At 40.4% G+C, this 21799-nt stretch overlaps 1 long non-coding RNA gene across 3 annotated transcripts in view; it reads right to left on the minus strand.

The window, feature by feature from the left end:
* LOC142360840 (uncharacterized) overlaps positions 1 to 21799 on the minus strand; it is a 58219-nt gene that overhangs the window by 17455 nt on the left and 18965 nt on the right. For 2 of the 3 annotated variants that reach the window (XR_012763425.1, XR_012763423.1), the window contains exons 2-4: positions 19840 to 19904; positions 17940 to 18156; positions 16897 to 17051 (exon numbers count right to left, since the gene is read on the minus strand). This is a non-coding gene — a long non-coding RNA (uncharacterized LOC142360840). The remainder of the gene's footprint in view (positions 1 to 16896; positions 17052 to 17939; positions 18157 to 19839; positions 19905 to 21799) is intronic. The other variant, XR_012763424.1, reaches the window with a different exon arrangement.

Consider the following 21799-nt stretch of genomic DNA (forward strand, 5'->3'; position numbering starts at 1 on the left):
AATAGTCAATATTGCCAGGGCTTGGTTGCCTTGCTTCTACCTAACTTTTACCATTGCATATCACAATAAAGCCCAATGTGGAAGACCCTCCGGCATCTGGAGGAGAAAAGAGGACAAGAAACCATACCTGCTCTCAGTGCTCTCTGCATTTTAATATACAATGTGCATTGAAAATTCAAGCAATTGGGTAGGTTTATAAATTGGATGGAGATGTGTAACTCCTTGTAAAATTGAGAGTTGATGCCTGTTATTTGCAAAGATACTGGTACGCCATAGGTCTTTTGCTCAGCAGAATTATCCCAGAACTGTCCAGGCTCATGCAGTTGCCTGTTTGTAAAATGGCACAGGAGTGAGTACTGCCCAGTCTTTAAAGCTAAATTTCAGCCTCATGCTGGTCTAACTTTTCTAGCAGTACTTCGTACCCTCCTCCCAAAATTGTTTGGGTTGATTTTTAATGTGCTCGTACCAATCCCAGAAAAAAATTCTAGTAAGCTTGAATCAAATTCATGGAGACCTTGGAGCACTGGGGGGGGAAAAAAAAAAAGTTTCAAAAGCTTGTGACAACAGTTTTTAAAAATTATGAAATGAGTCCCCTTGCCATCCAGTCCCATGCCTTGAAAGCTTCTTCAATACAAGAGCGGGTTTCTTTCTCCTCCTTTTACCCCTCTGGAAATTCTGCTTCGGGCTAAGACGGACATGAGCAGGACTTGTTCTTTACAGCTAGCTCTGACAGAGAGATAAGGAGGGCGCAGTGGGTGACAGTGTCTTCTGCACCAAGCAGTGCTCTGCTGTACAATTGCCAGAGTGAGGGGAGGAGATCAGACAGCCAGGGTTTTATGCAGGTCAGTCCCAGACCTAAGACTAGTGCATGTTACAGACAGCTCCTTGTGACTGAAAAAAATGGCTCTGTGGCAGCGCTGCCCCAGTCGGGCCACATGTCGGAAGGGGAACAATTACCTGGCGGGGACATGGATATGCCAGGAAAGTGGGGGTTTTTTTAGTGGCAGAGGGCTCCTGACCAGCAATATGTGGCTGATTTGTGACCACAGATGCCACTTGGGTGGTGCAGACAAGCTCTGACTGCTCTCAAGAATTTGTCCAAGTAGTTCTTTAGAAATTCCACCTGGCGAGACTTAAAATATACCTTTTCAGGACGTTGTCACTGACTTCCTCGAACATCTGTAAATAGCTGGTTTGTATATGTTCATGCACCGTGGAGGATAGAGTTTAGATTTTTTTACTAAGGTTATCCTTTTGACACAGGGCCAGATTGTCAGGGAGTCAGATCTATGCTTGGGAGAGCTGTTTGGTTGACTTAGTGGGTGGCATTCACATAGGCGAATAACAATTTCTTTGTTTTGTTATTGTGTCTTTATTCTTAAGGAAAGGGCCTACTGTGTTTATATATGAGCAGATTGTTCTTCTGTTTTTGAAAGCTATGTGTTTTCATCCTGAACACTGCTTCTCTTCCCAACCTTTACTAACACTCTCCCTAAAAATCAAATTTAAAAAAAACAACCCAGATATGCAGGGGCAGGTCGACAATGGCTTCATTCATTTTGGAAAATCCTTACCTAATAGCTAAAATGAAAAGGACCAGTAAAAAAATCATTCCTATTCATCTATTTTCTGTCATGGATTCTTTTGGCTGCTCTATGAGAAACAGTGAGAACCTCTAACAAATCATCTCCTTTGCAAGAAGAATCTATAAATTTGACATTTCACATGTCTGAATGACTTCAAAATTTAGACTCCACTGCACTGAACCTATGAATTTAGGACAAAATTAAAATCCTATTTAATAATGGTGATAAGATATGTATAGATCAGGGAAAACACACCAAATCATTGGCTGATATTCAGGGGAAAAAAAAGTGTATTTATCATGAAACATGATTGTTGAAAGCTAGCAATGAGTAATGAAAGTGGTGTTTTCTCAGAATCAAATAATAATTCACTGGATTTTAAATGATCTGCTTCTACAAAAAATAGGAGAAAACCAAAAATAAACACAAAATTTAACAATTATGTCTTGAAAACTTTTTGTCAGACAAAACGGCTGATTTGGTAAAGTTTAGTGCAACTGGTAAGAAAATGTGGGGATATACCAAATGTGGACAAAATGAAAAGTGGGTAGATTGCTTAATTTTCTGATAATTTAATGAACAGTTTTTAGTCAGGAACATTTGTCATGAGGTTTTGAGTAACTCTGCTTGGATTCTCAAGCTATTCACAAACCCACAAACCTAATTGGTCTTTTTTTTTTTCCTTCTTTTTTAATTTCTGAAAGAAAGGGAAAAAAACATGAAGTAGTTTAATTACACTTGGACTGAGAAATCAAATGTATTAAAAGCAGGAAGTTCTAAAATATTGAATGCTCATCGGTAACTTTTCCCCTGGTGGCATATTACTTTGATAGAATTTGTCATCTTTCTGCTTGTTTTCTATATTCTCTCCAAACATTCTGGTTTTCCTTCTCTCTTTCTTCTCACTATTGCTAATTAGTATTCTGGTAAACTCTTGTATATTAATTACCATTCAGCATTAGAAGAGATGCATATGAGGTATAAAAATATATTTTACTTAAGTTCCATATTCAAGTCTACATGTAACACTGATTTTTTTGAATGTGAGCTTGTTTTCTAGATGCATAGCAGTTTTATTAAGATAGTTACTTTTATTTTCTTTCTGTTAAATAATATGCTTTTGTAATGACATGGGATATTAAAATTTGGAAAAAATAATTCACCCCTTCAGTCACATAACTCTTTAGCACAAGTCTGCATGCTCTTTCTGGTTAGTGTTGGTTCCTTCAGTTTGTCAGGCCCTCACCAGCGAATTTGGGCTCTGTGGGATGGAACACATCTCTTGTTGCTCAGAAGAAATACGCCAGTGTGTTTCTTCTTTTTTTTTTTTGGCTGCCAACATAGTCATGGAAAATAAGAGGGCCAGCTACTAGGAACGTAATATTTTATAGCTCTCTCTTGACTTTCCTGTGCCTAACTTTTAAGAAACAACTTCACTTTTTTCTTTTTAATCAATATCTATAAAATCTGTTTCAAGTTCATGCTTACCCTGTGCACTCATGCTGTTTTCTTTGACACATATATATATAATACTTACATATCAGACAGATTTTAAACTTTGTACTATGTTTAAGTTATAAGGCTTCAGTTCCACAAATGCACTGAAGCCTATGCTTAACATGAAGCCATCGAATTCCAAACATGTGCTTAAGCACTTTGATGAGTGGAGGAAGGCTAAAGTAACTCCTTCAAATGAGCACCTGTCTCAATTTTTCTCGAAATTGGACACTATGAAAGTACATTCTAATGTCTGTTGATAGCTGCAGCTGAAGAAGATCTCAGAATGTTGATAGGAATAATGCAAGCAGAATGAACAATCCTGTGATCCTACACATACTGCACCCAAAGCAAAAGCTTGTCCTTACTGTGCCTTTACTGTGGGTTCCCAATAAGACACTCTGTGTCTCTGACTTCATATGGTTGGGCAAAAACAGTGGTTTTAAAGTTGCAGTGACTTTCCCATCATTGGCCTATATCCAGGAAAATGCCAGTTCATCTTCTGAAAGAAAGTCCTGAGTGTTTGGTACCTAGCTTGGAGCAGAAGCAGCAGAGGTTGGCTGTGTTGGTAATCATGTCTGGACAGACTACGCAGGTGCTAAACCTTGTGATCCCCTTTGAAGAACAGTGATTGTACTCAGTCTCTCAAAAGAGAGTGCACTGGAGGGGCATCTTAGGCTAAGAAGCCAACCACATGGTGTCTTCTTCTCCAGGAATAAGCTGCCTTTCAGATGGTAGGGTCCTGATCTGCACAAGCCCTGCGAAGCAAATACTGTGGTCTTTTGCCTATAATGCTGATGTTGAATCTTTACAAAGCTTGTAGTTCTGTTTTCAAAGGCTTGGCTTGGGCTCCAGCTACACAACACAAAGCCAGTGAGTGGTGCCTCTGCACCACAATTGGGTTTTCATCTTAAGGCATTGGCAAAGGCTTCCCAGCAGCTGTTAATCCCAGCAGCTCATGTGAATCCTGCATGTACCCTGTTCTCATCAGTCATTGCAGTATAGAGACTGTATTAAGGGCATGTCCTCTAAAGTTTTTCTCTTCTTCAAGCAGCAGAATGCATCCGCATTTTCCCAGTCTGCTTGCATCCATGTGGGATTTGCCAAAGGATCCACCCAAAGAAGGGGCTGAGGGTCTTCTCTCCTGTATTAGTTTTCTTTGGAATGACCTACAAAGAGTTTCCATTGCTTATACACATTTCTGGCTCTTCAGCTCACTAGAGAAAAACTAACACACAGAGATGTTTCTGTCTCCTTATGCCTAGCTCGCCATTCAGTTGTGAGCCAGCTGGCTGATCTTTTTCTCCTCTTTTGTCCTCTCTGATTCTTCTCACTGAGAGTGCCAGCTTCAAACTAGTGATCAGTACGAAAAGAATCTGTAACTATATGAGCTCAGGTAAATGAGGCTCATCAGCACACTACAGCGTGTGATTTACTTACGTCAATGGATGCTGAAGCATGTCCTTCAAACACTGGTCCAGGTCATGTGACTACAACCAGTTCCCGAAACCCATTTTATTTCTGGCTTTATATAAGACCAGAACACTGTCTTTGCAGGTCCTACCTGTCTTGTCTAGCAGGTATTAATTAAACAGCAAAACAGACTGCAGAGACAAAATTTTACCTTTGACCTCTTACATCTAATGCTCTTTGACATAAATTACTGCCTGTCATGTTGTGCCATGATACATCAAAGTAATCTCACACTTTTACTACAGAAGTATCATTACAGCAGATCTATGATGTGCACAGTAAATCCACATTTTTCCTGTCCTGTAAATCATTAGATTTACATTTTTCAGGTGAGTGGTAGTGTGGTGACAGCAGTTGTAACCAAGAGGTAAGACCTCCTGTTGCCTTTGCATGTATCTTTAAAGAAGTCCAGGACATTATTGCTGTAAGAAAGGAATGGAGATAATTTTTTTTAGCCTAGTAGGCTATTTAGAAAGAGAACGTTATTATCTTAGAGAGGTTCTTTATGATCTACAGAGAAAAGATGCCACAGAAGTAAAACCTTTCTCACACACTGTGCAAGACAGTATTTCAATGGTGTCACTCATCTTTTTTCAAAATAAAACTGGAGAATAATTTCATAGTCATTCATCTTAAAACTGGCAGGAAACCCTGCGAAACATCTAATTTGGTAGCAGTATAGTAAATCACAGAACTTAATCCAGGCAGATCTGATCCACACCTAATCAATTGTGGCTGAATTGAATTGTTTTTGCATACTGAAAAATTCAGAATTGCATGGATACTTCAACAAAAGAAGAATAGTGCAAGCCAGACAAATGCAAATCATTTAGGAAAGAGCAAAATACTCAATCAAGATCAACCTTCTAATGAGGAAAGATTATTTTTTTAAACACTGCCTTGAAAACAACAGCCTCTGCAGAATTACTTAAAATGTCTCCAGAGTGCAGCACAACTACTCTGAACTCCTTCTGTTTCAAAGATGTTGGCTAAAGACTCTTTCAACTTCTAGATCACCAAATGTCCTTACAGAGCTATGTCCAAGTCGCTTCCACACTCGCCCACAGTACAGGGTGTGGAGAGACGACGTGAAAGATAGGTACATACGGCCGCATGAAAGTACGCTTGAATTCCTCTGTTCAAGCCTCAAGTTGGCTACGTACAAGCAGCCTCTGACCTGGGAACCTGCTTTAACATTAGCAGCTTTCCGGGCCCGTGCCAGTACAACCTACAGAGGTGCTGGGTTTAGCATCTCGGGCGCAGCACTGTGCTAATCCACCCTTGTTCCTTAGTGCTGGTACCTGTTCAGCCGACGCAGAGTGTAAGTCAAGGCGCCTGGCTTCACCTGCATGTGTCTGTGTAGTCTTTCCCTAATAGACACCTGCTGACAGTGGACGTGATTCAAACACTTTTGAAACTTCCCCATGTGCTTTTTCATCTGAGACCAGTGAGGTTGGTACAGACCTCTTAGTGGGACAGATACTTAGTTGTTGCCAACCTTGAGACTGACTGTAAAATGCTGGCTTTGAGCTCTTACATCCTGAATTAACCAGAGCTCAAGTTATAGGGGAAACTGCCTCCCGTGCAATGTGCCACAGCAGTGCTGGAGGAGGGGATGAGGGTGGGATTGTGCTCTGTGAAAATGAGATCTCACAGGAGTTCAGCTACAAGTCTTGAGCAAGCATCCACAGAGCACAAAATAAACTAAAGTTTTTGAGAGGTTTGTGTTCTGGCAAAATGTGGTTGGATTTTTACAGGACTAGCAAAAGGCATGTCCTGGATGCTGAGGCTCTTCTGAAGTTCTCTTTCCAAAGCACAAGTATCTTAGAACTTCTCAGCAAAGATATTGTACAGTTTATTTATGTTTTAGAAGGAACGTAACATTGCACTTTTCTCTAAAAGACTTGGAAATGACTGAACCATTTTGATGAAACTTTCCAAAATAAGTCAGCCTGAGACAGATACCTTGTCTGGGAAAATTCAGCCCAAACAGTTAAATCTTGGCAAACTTTTATAAACAACTAAAAACAGCATCTAATAATGGTAGGCATTGGGCAGCTCAGCTGTAGTTGTCGCTACCAGCTCTGCCCAGACTGCCTAAACTGTCAGAAGCTGTTCGTGTTTCAGAACATTACTTCTACAGTCTGTTTGAACTGGCAGATGTTTGTTTTTTGGCTGCCAGTATTACATTTTGCTTGAGATAAGTGAGGTGCTGAAATTCCAGCTCAGAATGTGCTTGGCTTGTAGCAATTTCAATTTGTATCACAACTATGACAAAGCAAGCAGGTTCACATTTTTAAAATATATTTTCTCTTTAGGATGGGGACTTCTGTGCGGGCCAAACCGAGGTCTGCAGTGCCCACTGACCACGTGAAGGTTAGTCTGGGGCGCGTTTGCTGGCTCCGATGCACATCAAGTGAGGCCTCGGGCAGGTGCACAGAATTTGAGCACTCACCCACTGGAAATGTTTGGCCCAAGTATTCAGATTCTTTGTGGGTGGACTGACTGGGGAGAGTGAAAGCCACATCAAATTGCAAGGCATAGCTTCAATAGCATTATTCTGTGCTAGCAGCTGCAGTATTGCTCGCATCCTCGCTGCTCCTGTCACACAAATCCTGTTGATCATACGGCTGCTCTGGCTTTTTCTGTTCACTCCTTGCAGCCTCCTCATCTCTACCAGGATGACAAGGGGAGCTTTCCCACTCGATGAGTCTTGTGCAGTTCCAGGAGACACTTTGAGTGGGTAATGTGTAGGTCTGCATGGGCACAGAGGACCCTTTGTTCCTCCCCAAGGAACCAAGAGTGAATTGATTCACAGTTGAATAACTAACACACAAGCTGAAAGCTAAAACTGTCCGTTCCTCCCTAGGAGATAGAAAGAAAGCACTTTTCTTCGCATAATCCTCCAAGATGAAGAACCTAAATTTCAATTTGTTAAATCAAAATATATATTTTTTGATGTATGTATATAACATAGGTACATAACTTGAATGCATGTGCACAAAAATATCTCATTTTTTTGAAGGATTTCAAGACTTCATAATTTTAATTCTGACTCAAAGCAGTACATTGTCAAGAAAGAAGATTCAGATCATTGCTTCAGGTTGTAGGAAGCACAGAATTATGGAAAATATAAGCATTCCATTTCTGTGTTGATTTTTCATTTTGTTTTATAAAATGGAACTGAACAGAAAATTTAAAAATTAATGGAAAAAGTTGCACAAAATGTTCCATCTCATAGAAAGCTTGGACTTTTCCTTTCCCACAGAATTCCAGAATCCTGAAAAATTACCAGAAAATTGGCAAAATGATCATCCTTTAATGACACATTTCAATTTTGCTAGACATATTCTGACAGCGATACTTGGTTCTGAGCTTCTACACATGCAACTAATTGCAAACACATTGAATTAATCCTACCAGCTCAGTGCTTCCATAAACGACAAGAGAGCAGGATGCGAGGAGCGTTTCTTGTACGTCTCTGAATCTCTGTGCTAGATACCCATTTCAACGCAGCTGAACACAGTAATGGAGCAGTGGTCTGCACCACACGTGGATTTGCTGTGATACACACAGAGCTGTGCGTGTCCTCTTCCAACACAGATACACCGGTGGCTGGGTGGCTGGAATGCGTTAGCTGAAAATATCGAGCAGCTGCAATACCTTCTTAGCTTGTTAATCATCTGGAATCATTACTACGCTCCTGAGCGTTCCCTATACAAGAGTTTCCTGTAAGTCTTGATCAGCTAACTTATTCCGTGCCCTAGAGACTTTCTTGGTAGATATGCTCTTCAGAAGGTGATATCTGTAGATTAATTAGATGATCTTTCCAAACTGTTCTTAGTATTGCTCTGGAGGCCTGGCTAATAATAGTTCCTTCTTATATTTGTGCTCTCTTTTCATGCGAAATGGAATTTCAGTCCTTTCGCTAGAAGTCAAATATTGCTCATAAGAGAAATCATATCTCATGATATAGGATATGATGCAGATCTTGGTATGTTTAAAGTAATTCTTGCTTATTTGGATGTCTCCTTTCAAAATAGTGCTGCTGCATAAATTTTTCCACCTGTCCAAATTTTTTGTCTTTTTGGTTTTTGGTTTTGTTTTTTTCGAGAGATTGTGATCCTGTGTTCCTGTTTCAAATGCTTATAAAGCTATGGCAGATGACATTGTCTTGTTTTAAAATTAGGTAAAACTTTCTGTTAAAAGACACAGTTTTCTTTTGTTTGCAAACCTTTAATTGTTTGGCCTGAAATACCGGATGCCTATATCAAGTTAAATTTCCTGAGAAATCTAAGCAAAGATGACTTGGCATGGGAAGAATAAATTGTATTCTCGGAATTAAAATATTGTATTAGTTGTACTGTCACAGCTATAATGGTCTAAAGCAGTCTGTGGGCAAGGAGTGCCTGATAGATAAAGGCAAGGTCCTTTATATCTATATTGCCATGAATTGTCCAATAAAGCCATTAGAAATTTCAACACTGCTGCTGAAAATTCCCAATATTGTGTCTACCATGAGCATGTATTTATATGCCATTGGACTGAATGCAGTGTACACCATAAAACAACTAAATTTATTCTTTCCGAGGAAGAAACAGGAGGAAGTTTCCTGGAAAAATAAGGAAGCAAGATTCTCCCTTCTCTTAATTTAGCTTGGTGATCCCCATGTCCGAATCTTCTCTCGGTATTAGTGAGGTCCCAACGCAGTGTTAAGGATGTTGTGCTGCTTGAAAGGCTGGCAACAAACATTAAACTGTGTTGGGTTTGTTGCTGAAGATCCCACCAGGCTACTTGGAGGAGTGATGGTGTTAATTTGGGCATCAGTCAGGACTGCCTTTAACACCTCTTCCGTCTTTTTTCCTCACAAATGTTTCCTTTGGCATCATTACTTACAAAAGGAAGTGTCAAAGAAAGCAGTGCAAACAATGCTAAGAACCGTTTTCCAGGCCCTCACCCTTCAGTAGGACTGCTTGTTTATCTCCTCTTTCTTTGCCACCCTCTCATTCTGTCGTGCCTGGTACCACTCACAGAGCGGGGTTTCTTCCCGCTGTCACAGTCCTGGGGATATGCAGGACCTGTCCCCGCCATGCTCCCTCCGCCTGTGCCATGGGGAATAGTAGAGTTATAGAATCATTAAGGTTGGAAAAGATCTCCAAGATCATCAAGTCCAACCGTCAGCCCAACACCAGCATGCCTGCTAAACCACGTCCTGAAGTGCCACATCTACACGTTTTTTGAACATGTCCATGAATGGTGACTCCACCACTTCCCTGGGCAGCTTATTCCAATGCCTGACCACTCTTTCAGTAAAGAATTTTTTCCTAAAAGGAAAGCCTGGTCCTCCTCCACCTTGGCAGGGTTCGGGGGCTTCCCTCTTCAGGGTTTCACTGCTGCGTGCATCCCTGCAAGATGAGCATGGTGTCTAGCCCTGGTGTTCCGAAACCTTGATGAACTTGGCACACAGACCCTTGACCATCTCTTTCTATTTTGAAAACTAGTGGAAAAAGCAATATCTGAGGAGGGTGCAGCAGGTGTTCCTGAAGCTCAGAAGTATTTCCATTTTGTTACACAGCCAGGGACTGTGGGGCTCAATAAGTTCCTGTCTTTGTGCCTTTGCTCTTACACTTGCTTAGAAATGCTGCAACTGCAGAACGCTTTAAGAAAATCTTTTCACCTTATAATAATTGGAAATATCAAGCCCTGGCAGGGTATCTAAAAGGTGAGGTTCTGGTGTAAGAGTTAGTTTAGCTGAGGTATTTAAATGCAAAAGTAATAAACAACATGGAACTTCATTTTTGTATATCCTGTCGGGTTTTCAGGTATATTGAAATGAGAGCTGAGTGAATACTGCTAAAAAGGAGATTTAAACATTCATTCAAAGGATTCGGACGTCTGTGGTAAGATTTTACGGACTTTGCTAAAACACACAAATGAAAAAAGTTAGTTGACAGGGAAATAGCAATGTTTAAATAAATATTCTGAGGGTTTCTGTAGAACACACCTGAAAGCGTATTCACTTGTGTTTACACCAGTTGCCAGCAGTAATATTTATACTTGCTGCAGGAAAGGCAAGCCATTCTGCGAACTACTGATTTATACGTTGTACCCATCAGAGATATATTCTGATCTGATGGGATCAAAGAATCTCCACTGGAAACTGTGACACAAGCAAAAGCCATGTGTGGAAAGCCCAGTGCCGGCTCTCCATAAAACTGTCACTGAGCAGCCTCAGCCCATTCATGGAATGGCTGAGGGAGAGCTCTGGGTTCATGAATAGATGGTTAATGATGACTCTAAGTTACAGACACACAAATATACGGATTCAGGTACTTCTATACATGAAAAATAGAGAGCTAGCCTGATTAGAAATGTATTGGTTTGGGATCTTTTTATACGTACCTAAGTAGTCACAAGGAGATTTTCTGTAACTACTGATTATCAGGAATTTTTTGGTCAGAATTGCATTGGACACTGCTTTTTCCCTTAAGACATTTAAAAGCAACACTTTATTTTCTTCTCTGTCATGCGAGTTTGTACTTGCAAATTTTTTTCCTGCTCACCTGATTAGCTGTAGATGATCTAACTCCCTGCAGCCACTTAGGAAGTGGTGAAGTGCTTCCTAGAAGCTCGTATTATTTTTCAGCAACTCACTGCATGCTTTTCAGCACAAGTTGGAAGGAACATAAGTAACTGAAAAGTCATCACAGAAGAGACACTAAATACGTTGGATCTGCATAATGGTTCTAAGTGAGGCACGTGAATGCTAGTTTATAATTTTTAATGGAGACCACAGCTCAAACTCCACTACGTTTACCTTCAAAATATACTTTAAGAAGTATTTCAGGAAAGAACCTAAAGACGTGATATTTCCTTGTAAATAGTGGTTTGATCACACTAGTAAGATAAGTACTCAGGGAAGTATTAGGAACATTTTAAAAATAAACACATCTGTGCTGTCATCCCTTTAGAAATATATTGTATTTCTTGTAGAATTATTTTTCAGAACATGTTTCTAGTGTTTTGCTTTTTTAATTCAGTACAGACGTACACAATACTGGTACTAGTCATATTAGGAATCTCTTATGCCTTTTGATGGATATTGACTCTAGATGAAAGAATTCTGTCTCTTTGAGGGTTGCACAGGTTACATTTAAATACAACTATAACATACTTAAATCTGTCCCTGAATAACACTAAATGGATTTCTCTGTGTGTGTATCCGTGCACACTTAAAATATGTCTACACGTATATATTTTGTGAAGAGTAGGAAAGAAATTTGGGTACAAAACGTACCTGCATTCGGTAAAATTAAAGCTGTATCTTCATCTTAGAAAAGATTATGGAGATTTGTAGATATTGACTTACGAATGTGTTATTTTTTGAACCGAATGGCAAGAACTTGAGTGGAAGTTTAAACTATGAGTTATTCGTCCTGCTGCGTTCATAATGAAACAGTGATCAATTTTATAGGTTTTTGATGCATTTTTGCCAGCAAGGACAATGTGTTCAGCCTAGTCAGTTTTTACTACAAATTCCTGGTAGATTTCACCTTCAGGGTGTCATCAGCTACAACAATGCTAAAGACAGTGGGATCATACATTTATTAATAATACAATTTTTAAAAACACACGGACATTAAGCTGGATTTTACAGGCTTATTTTTCTTACTGTTTTTCTTGTACTAATAACAGATCTGGAAGATCTATTCTAAGTTAAAGAAACAGAAAATCTGAAATATCAGCAAGAGGATACTATGTGTCTGTGCACATTTGCATGTGTCTGTGTCTTGAAAAGAGCTTCTTGAGTGCCAGGAGCTTGCTAGTAAATGATATCTATTTTTCCCACAAAGGTCTTTCTCCTCTGCAGTATGCCATGTCAGCTGGCTCTCGCAGGATGGTAGCTCTCTGCAGGTTACAAGCAAAGAGCAGTTTTGTTTTTTTTTTTCTAAACAAAGATCCTCACTTCGATTACCTAGCCCAGGTCTGCGTGCTTATCCAACCAAAACAACATCTCCTAGGAGCATTAACTGTATTTCTTCTTCAGATTAGCTGGATCAGCCATGGGGAGAGTGGAAGGAATAATCTTGTATCTAGGGGGGTTTATTTCTCTCTTTCTGGTCTTTCTAATTGGTGGGGAAAAAAATGGATGGCACAAGTTTCATTAGCAACTCTCCCTTACTTGGCTTTATTTTTATTTTGTCTGGCATGAAGCAATGAAGCCTGTGTGAGTTATTACTGTCTCATGTCTCAGTACACAATTAATTTTTTTTTTCCCATCCCAAACTGCCAGGGCCCGGCTTTCATCCAATCTTTACAAAAAGACTACTGTGTGAGGGGGTGTTTTTTATTCTTTTTTCCAATCATGAAGGCAGTACTGTAGAATTTTCTTATTTTAAGATCTCTCCTTCTGAGGGGAATAAAAAAAGACTTTAATTGGTAAGTTCTAAAGGCACAGCATACTGTAGGTAGGGCTGACTTTTTTTTAGAAGGGTTGGTGTATTACATGTTTCTTTCCTAGCTGAGTGTTACAATATAGGTGTTAATTTCCTATCCTGCATATTTTTCCTCGGTTGGTTTATAAACAGGTAAGTTCTTTCAGGCAAGTAATTACCTCTTGGAATTTTTATATTAAATTTCAAATTTTGATATCTAATTAACTCTTATTAACTGTTATTGAGGTTGCTGTTTTTAAAAATCTGAGCCTTTAATATAGTGGCCCTTAGCTTTATAAAACTATCTATCACAGATTTACACCCAAATTTCTTTTGTCAACACAGGAAAATGTCTGGCTTTACTTTGAATGGTCTCAATGGATACCTGTAATTTAAGTCCCTGTAGGATGCCAGTGCTCTGGAGTTAACATAAGAAATTACTCTTATTAAAATAATGGAGTTCCAGACCTGATTCAGAGTGGGTTTTTCATAATGGAAGCTTCACAGTGTAAATCCTCTTCAAAAAGAAGAAAAAGTTTATTTTACACAGACTTCACCATAACACTAGTATTCGGGTCCTGAATTATGTCGATTACTCACTTGGCCTGTGAGCAAGTCTTCTATTTCACATTCCTTTTATTTCCATGTGTTTACTATTCCTATGGAAACCAGCGTTGTGGTATTCACTGCTTAGACTCACTTCCTAGCTGAAATTTCTCAGAATAGTATAAGAACCTGTGGCAACATATTGGGAAAAAAGATGGAAAGACAAGAGCATGGAATATGTTACACTGAAGTGTTACAAAAAACCTTTCTAACTTGCTGAAAATTCAGGTCAGTTATGATAACCAGTTAGCAACGTTTGGACCTGTGCTTAAAGTTGTAATATCAACAACAGTCATCCAGTCCTATCTAGTTCTGGAAATAGATCATACATGTCTGTATCTTCACCCGTAAAATTTCATAGCTGTTTGGAACATCTGGATATGCTTAAGTTGTGACATCTTTGACCATGTTAAACAACTAGATTTCCATTAAGCAGAGTGTACCCCAGCAAGTTTGCTGATGATACAAAACTGGGAGGAGTGGTGGATACACTAGCAGGCTGTGCTGCCATTCAGCAAGACCTGGACAGGCTGGAGAGCTGGGCAGAGAGGAACCTGATGAAGTGCAATAAGGGCAAGTGCAGGGTCCTGCACCTGGGGAGGAACAACCCCATGCACCAGGACAGGCTTGGGGCGGACTTGCTGGAGAGCACCTCTGTGGAGAGGGACCTGGAGGGCTGGTGGATGACAAGCTGACCATGTGCCAGCAGTGTGCCCTTGCTGCCAAGAAAGCCAATGGTGCATTAAGGGGAGTGTGGCCAGCAGGTCGAGGGAGGTTCTCCTTCCCCTCTACTCTGCCCTGGTGAGGCCTCATCTGGAGTACTGTGTCCAGTTCTGGGCTCCTCAGTTCAAGAAAGACGAGGAACTACTGGAGAGAGTCCAGCAGAGGGCTACAAGGATGATGAGGGGACTGGAGCATCCCTCTTGTAAGGAAAGACTGAGGGAGCTGGGCTTGTTTAGCCTGAAGAAGGGAAGGCTGAGAGGGGACCTTATAAATACTTGGAAATATCTCAAGGGTGGGTGTCAGGAGGACGGGGCCAAACTCTTTTCAGTGGTGCCCAGGGACGGGACAGGGGCAACAGGCACAAATTGAAGCATAGGAAGTTCCATCTGAACATGAGGAAGAACTTCTTTACTCTGAGGGTGACGGAGCACTGGAGCAGGCTGCCCAGAGGGGTTGTGGAGTTCCTTCTCTGGAGATATTCAAGACCCACCTGGACAAGGTCCTGTGCAGCCTGCTGTAGGTGACCCTGCTTTGGCAGGAGGCTTGGACTACATGAGATTTCTTCCAACCCCTGCCATTCTGTGATTCTGTGATTCTAAGAGTCACAGTTCATCCTCCATTCCTCTCTGGAGACCCTCAAACAACTGCTGTGAGCCCTTCTTCTTTGTCATCCTAGAGCATGTTGGAACTGTGCTGAATTTTCCCTTTCACTTCTGAGAAGATTTACACCTCTACACATGGCTTAATGAATAGAAAACCAGCTAAAGCTACTGACTTGCACTTGGACTAAAAAAGGACCAAAAGAACCCAGAATTCCTGAATGTACAACATTTGCGCAGGTGATGGGAGTTGAAGATCCAAAGATTTCAGGCAGATTGTAATGAGCAGGTTGCCTCAAGCATCGACTTCAGCAGCAGCAGCAGGTTAGACTAGGTGACCTCCTGAGGTCCCTTCCAACCTGAACTATTCTCTGTTTCTGCGAGTCTTTAGGGCTCTAACTCCAGAAGGCAGCTGAGGATTACGAAATCCAAGTGGCAAAGAAGGCCTTTCTATAACCAGCAAAGGTCTGTGTCTTCAAGAAAGCAATGCATTTACAATGCAACCTTTTTTCCTTGCTGTTTCTGTCATCTGCTCAGGGATCTGACTGTTCTGAGTACTTGGTTTTGTGGTTCTCATTCCTAAGAGACCAACCTGCCAAGCACAATGTAGAGTGCTTAGTTACTGGTTTCATTAGGTGGTGAAACAGCTGTACATCAGTAACCCTTCTGTTTGGGCCTATCGCTGCTCCAGATGAGGGGGTGGTGTAGTTTGTTAAAGCCTGTTAAATCACACAAGTCCTAATCCTTCCAGCATTTTTTTCTTGGGCATGTATTTCTTGCTTTCCAGAAGTGCACGTTACACAAATACAGTGCTGACCTATTTGTTGCTACGTGTCTGGTTTCCATTTCTATGAAATGTACCTAATGATTCATAAAATAAATCAGGACAGGAAAGATAAAGAACTACCTCAGATTAGAAACTGAACAAAATGTATAAACCAAAGAATATTATTAGTCAACTTCCAATGCTGCTTGAAGATAACAATAGGATGTGTCAGCAAGGCAGAATATATCTGTCTGTTGACTGTTATGTACAATTGTTAGTGTTGTTTTCAATAAATTAATGAGGTAGAAATATTTACCAATTTGTGTTAAGCAGTTCATACTCGGAGAAGGCTGTGAGAAACTCCATGAAGAAGCAATCACTTTTAAAGTAACACAGATGAGTACGTTTATAAAAAGAGTCATTGTCAAAGATGACAGTGCTTTTTCTGCTTTCCTTGTTGAAAATAAGATTAATATATTGCTTAGGATATCAATGGATCTTTGACATAACAAAAATCTCTAACACATCCTTGTTTCATGGCTGGCCTCCGCATATCTGCAGTTTGCAAGTGACCATATTTGATCACCATCTCAAGGTCATTATGAAAATCTTGCGTTGTTTTGATCTGCAGAGTTTTAAGGACTTCCTGACATGCTGCAAATGTGACATAGATGTCATTCATGAAGATGATACTGTTACCTGCCTAGAGGTACAGCAGCTGCTCTAACAGCACAGATTCTTTGTTTTCCAACTGATGTTAAGGAAAGGTCAGGCTAGAGGCTGCAGAATGACATGTCAACTTGTAGCGTGTGATAGTGCCCAAGGTGCTTCCTTTCATTGAATTTGGAATCCAACAACTTGTAAACCTGCTGATATTTTGTCCCTCGCTACTAGCTCTTTGTTATGATTGGTGAGTAATGATTTTCCTGAGCAAAACAGCTGTGTTAATCTGAAAACAGAAGAGGAATACACACAGAAAAATTACTTGAATACTATCTAAACAAACAGACAAGCTGGCATTGTCTGTGCTTTTTCTATCTTGCTGACAGATTTTGATGTGAAACGAGCATTCAGAAAAACAGGCAGCTTCAGAAGGACTTTTCAGAGTAAATATTCTGAGGTTTTTATGCAATCACCTAGCAAGCTAGTGAGAAGTATGATCCACCTTGGCAGTATTTCTAACATAGTAGTAACATAATTAATGTACTTACTGTATCAGCTGGTAAATTAGGAACAGATTTGGGGGTTTTTTCATCCCTTAGTTCTGGCAGTTGGATTTCCACAGTAAAATTTCAGATATCAAGGCTCAATGCTTTTCAGCAGCAGAAGCAAAATTGGTATTTTCTTCCAATAGGTAAAATATGGCCTGTGGCAAAAGAAATGGTTAAGATAGGGCAGACAGGCAGGTGAAAAATCAGTCTTGCTGCTTACAGCAGCTGGGAATGTTGATGAGCAGCAGTGATCGCTGGTACCAGAGGGTGCCTGTCCCAGTTCCTAGCAACAGCTGCTGCCCCATCATGGCTGTTTGCTCTCACAGCAGTAGCAGCATCTGGGCTAGATTTTCAGAGTTTAATCTGTGCGAAGTAAGCAACCTGTTATCCCTGGCCATGTGTTGTCATAGTTCTGGTTTTGTTTTGAGCTGACTTTCATGACTAGAGTGATCAAACACTATGTTGTTAGCACACGCACACAAACTGGTATTTCAGGAATAAAGTAGTTGGTGTTACAGATTCCCCATCAAGAAAATCTCCCATCTCTAAATGTGTGCCTTTGCTAAATTCTTTTTTCCCCCTTTCACAGCAACATCAGCAAGGTAGAAGTGAAAATCCCTATACTGGAAGAACATTTCTGATACTGTGGAAACTTCGTTATAGGAGGCAAATCTGTAACAGGACCCAATCAGCTCGAAACTGAACTTAAACAAATTTGGAAATAAGATGCAGGTTTTTAAGTGAGGATAATTGACCGTTGGAGCAGATTTCCAAGGGATGTTGTAAATTTGTCACTCGGCATCTTTCCATCAAGATTGACTGTCTTTCTAAAATAAGCAGTCCATTTTAACCACCAAGTTATTGAGTTCTGTTACGTTGTAGGGAAAAGTAATTACCTTTGATGTGGAACTGATTAGCAAAAATTTTATGTCTTTTGCTGGACAGTAGTTCAGACTACTGATTTCTTGTGAGTGACATGATTACAGCAGTCCTTTCTAGGACTATTGTTAATATTCTGTAGAAAAAGCATGTAGCTGACCTACCATGCACTGGAAGGCACAAGTGTCCACAGAGGTCCACAGTCAGTCCTTTGCACCTTTGGACAAATTCGCATGATGGGTTGTGCAGTAAACCTGGGATGCTTGTCAAGATGCCGCAGAAAACACAGTCCTCCAGCACACTGCAGGTGGCAGGAGGGATCTCCTTCATTTTCTTCTGCACTCATCACACAAATGACTTCCTATCCTAAAGTGAAATCTCCTAGTGGGCAAGACATCTTCCATAAAGACCCTCTCCAGGTAGCAAAATTAAATTTATTTTTGCTATTTATTCTGCTGTTACTATTATTATGCTGTTCAGCGGTCAGAATATACTATTCACATGAAATTTTCAGCTGTTGCCTTTTTCTGGGAAAATATGGAGTGATACTACAGTCATTTTGCTAGATAAACCAGAATTTTCTCTTTTGCACCACCTACAGCTACTACTTATAGCTACTACTCTTCTGCACCATTCATAGTTGTTAGCATCATGCAGACTGGACTTCTTACTTCAGCTGTTTGGGCTTTATTTTGTCATAGTTTCGTAACAGTCATTTCAGGGCTGGGGACAGACAAAGTACTGAGGTTACTGATCAGGTACTTGTGGAACATTTCTTACATCTTCACCTCACATGCACCAAACAGTAGGTTCTGGTTATTTTCTTTGCTGGTCTGTACTGAAGACAGGGATCTCAGAAAAGTAACCTATACGAGAGGTGAGAGTGGCCATTTGAGAAGACAGGTTGTAGGCCTAGCAACCCTGAAAACAGAGCGTCTTCGCCTTATGAGAAGTTGTGAATCCATCACAATTCATCAATTTACTGTTACTTGATTTTATCCATCAAGCCAAGTGATTGAAAAGTTTCATTTCTAGTGCATAGATTCGTGTTTTTAGATTAAGGTGGGAAAGAAACCTGCTGACAATACAGGTAATTACCCCAAAAAGCCATTGCTGGATCCACTCAGCCTCTATCATAGATGCCCGAAACTTTCGGTGCAATTCATGTCACTGGGACTATTTTTCTTTCCTGCCAGAGATAATTGGCACTAACTGGAGACCTTCAAATTGAGCCCACTATTTAACAATTTTTATTACTAGCAACTGCTTTTTCTTAAAGGGGAAGAAACCTCAAACTTTTCATAATTCTAACTTTTCTAATGCCTAAATTTTCATCTAAGAATGAGCTGGAATGCATTTGGTTTTTGTCCTAAGAATACAGATAAAGTATTGCCAAGCACCTGATTTAAATTCACCAAGTTAGCTTTCTCTTTGAAAGAAAAATAATTTACTCTATCTTTTATATTTTACAAATAAACAAAAACCCCATAAAAATGTGGGACAAATACTCACTCTGAGGATAGGAAAAGATCTATCCACATGACTCCATTTAATAGGAAAGAGGGGTAATGCTTAACTGTGCATTTCTGTGAGGCATTTGTTATTCTTGCAATTAAACACTTACAATAAGCAGTGTATATGTCTCCACTGGATCTCAATTTAATCCTCGCCGTTTGATGACATGTCAGACCTCATCAATTTGACACCTTTTTTCCCCTCAGAATGACTTTTCATTTACCGATTTCAATCCAATTACTCTTGCTTTCCCATTTCATCAGGCCTTGTAACTGTGAGCCCACTATACTGTTGTTGACGACTGCTAGCAAGACCTCATAAATATATTTTATAATTGATGGATGTTACATAACAAATGAATGCCTTAAAAATCACACTGAAAGGCATTAGAGCACCAGTCCTGTTGAGGGAAGAAGTAAAAGCCTCCCTCTCCACATCTGGAAATAAACTCATTTCGACAGTGTTTTTGCTTGTTATTAAACTTCTCTGTTTGCCTGTTGTGCTTGATAAGTTATTAGAGATGACAGCTGGCATTTGACTGAAACTTACCGTCAGTTACATATTCTGAACTCATGCAGAATTCAGAATTGTGCTGATGCAGACTGAAAGTGAGCCTAAAAAAAAGAACAGAAAAAATGAAATTTAGAAATTTTATGTAATATTACAAATTTGTACACGGAAACCCTGTAGAGGTGAAAAACGATGATTATGAGCACTTGTGCTATTATTCAGAAAGTTCACATCAACTGGGAACACAGCTTCCTCAAGAATGATCCTGGTTTGGTTGCCTACTTGGTTGTTATACATATGCCACTGGAAGATGACTTCTGCTATTTTTGTGAGTATGTATTTTCAGGTCTGACCAAGTGGATTTGCAGCCACCAGTTGACTTGGAAACAGGCTCTGGGAGAGGACTAATATAAATACGTTAGAGAGGGTGAAAAGGATGACTTTTGCATATAATATTCAATTAACTGTATAAATTTGGAAAATCCTCAGCTGTATGTTTTATATGTCTGCAGTAAAGTTGTAAAATTAGGTCCTGACATGAGTGAGGCTGGGCACACAACCACAGAGCCATAGAATAATTTGGGGTGGAAGGGATCTTTGAAGGCCCTCTAGTCCATCCTCCCACTCAAAACAGGGCTAACTTCAAAGTTAGACCAGGTTGCTCAGGGCCTTTTGAACACATCCAGGAATAGACATTCCACAACCTGTTCTAGTGCTTTATCACTTGCATTGTAAGTATTTTTTTTCCTTATATCTAGTGAGAGTTTTTCTTCCTGCGGTTTGTGGCAATAACCTCTTATTCTGTTGAGGTGTGCCTATGAAAGAGAGTCTGGCTCCATTTTGTCTACAGGCCCTCTTTAGACAGTTAAAAAAACTTGCAACTACATCACATGTCAACCTTCTCTTCTCCAAACTAAACAATATTTCTTCCTTCAGCAGCTTTTTCTAACTCATGGTATTCTCCAGCCCGCTCACCATTACAGAAGACCTACTCTGGACTTTCCAGTCGGAAGGCCTCTCATTTGTAGAAGGCCCCAAAAGTGGGCACAACATCCCAGTTGTGGCCCACCAGTGTCAGACAGAGGGACAGCTTCATAAAACCTGCCGGTTATGCTGTTTCTAGGTCAGTATGCAGGCAGCCTTCATTGTTGCCGAACTACACTGCTGACTCACGTTCAGACTGACAGCCTCCAGGATCCCCTATCTGTTTCTGGAAATCTGCTTCCAACCTAGTTGGCCCCAGCCAGTACAGGTGCATGGGGTTATTCCATGCCAGATATAGGATTTGGCATTTCCCTTTGTTGAACGTCTTGAGGCTCCTCTGTGTGACTGTCCTCATCATTGATGAAGATATCAGAGAGCATGATAAAGATGAACAGAATGTGACGATAAACAGTGCCGTATCAGTCCCTGAAGGATGGCATCCACAACCAGACGCTAGCTGGGCTTGTAACCACTGACCATTGCTCGTTTTGCCCAAGGGTCTTGCCAGCTTTTCAGCCACATTACAGTTCACCTGTACAATCCATCTCTCCACAGTTCAGCTACCACGACTCTGTTGGAAACAGTGTTGAAGGTCTTGCTGAAGTCTAGTTGACGTTCACTGCCTTCTCCTCATCCACAAAGCCAGACATTTCTTCATAGAAAATAGTCAAGTTGGTCAGGTTTAATTTTCCTTGATAAATCCTTGCTGGCTATTCCCAGTCACCTTGTCTTTTATAGGCCTAGAAATGTCTACCAAGAAGGATGTACTCTACAATCTTCCCAGCCACTGAGTTTAGGAGGAACATCATCCTTCTCGCTGTTTTTTGATATGGGAGTGGCATTTGGCCGTTTTCAGTAAGCAGGAGCTGACCACAATTGCTACAAGCTTATCAAATGCCTTTCAATCACTTAAGCAGTTTCTTTGACATCCTTGAATACCTCCTGATACGTCTGATGGACTTGTATATGTCCAGCTTACTTAAGTAGTCTCTAACTTCATTTTCCTCTACTTTGG

Source organism: Opisthocomus hoazin, chromosome 3, assembly GCF_030867145.1.
Source record: "Opisthocomus hoazin isolate bOpiHoa1 chromosome 3, bOpiHoa1.hap1, whole genome shotgun sequence".
In the NCBI taxonomy this organism is placed as follows: domain Eukaryota; kingdom Metazoa; phylum Chordata; class Aves; order Opisthocomiformes; family Opisthocomidae; genus Opisthocomus; species Opisthocomus hoazin.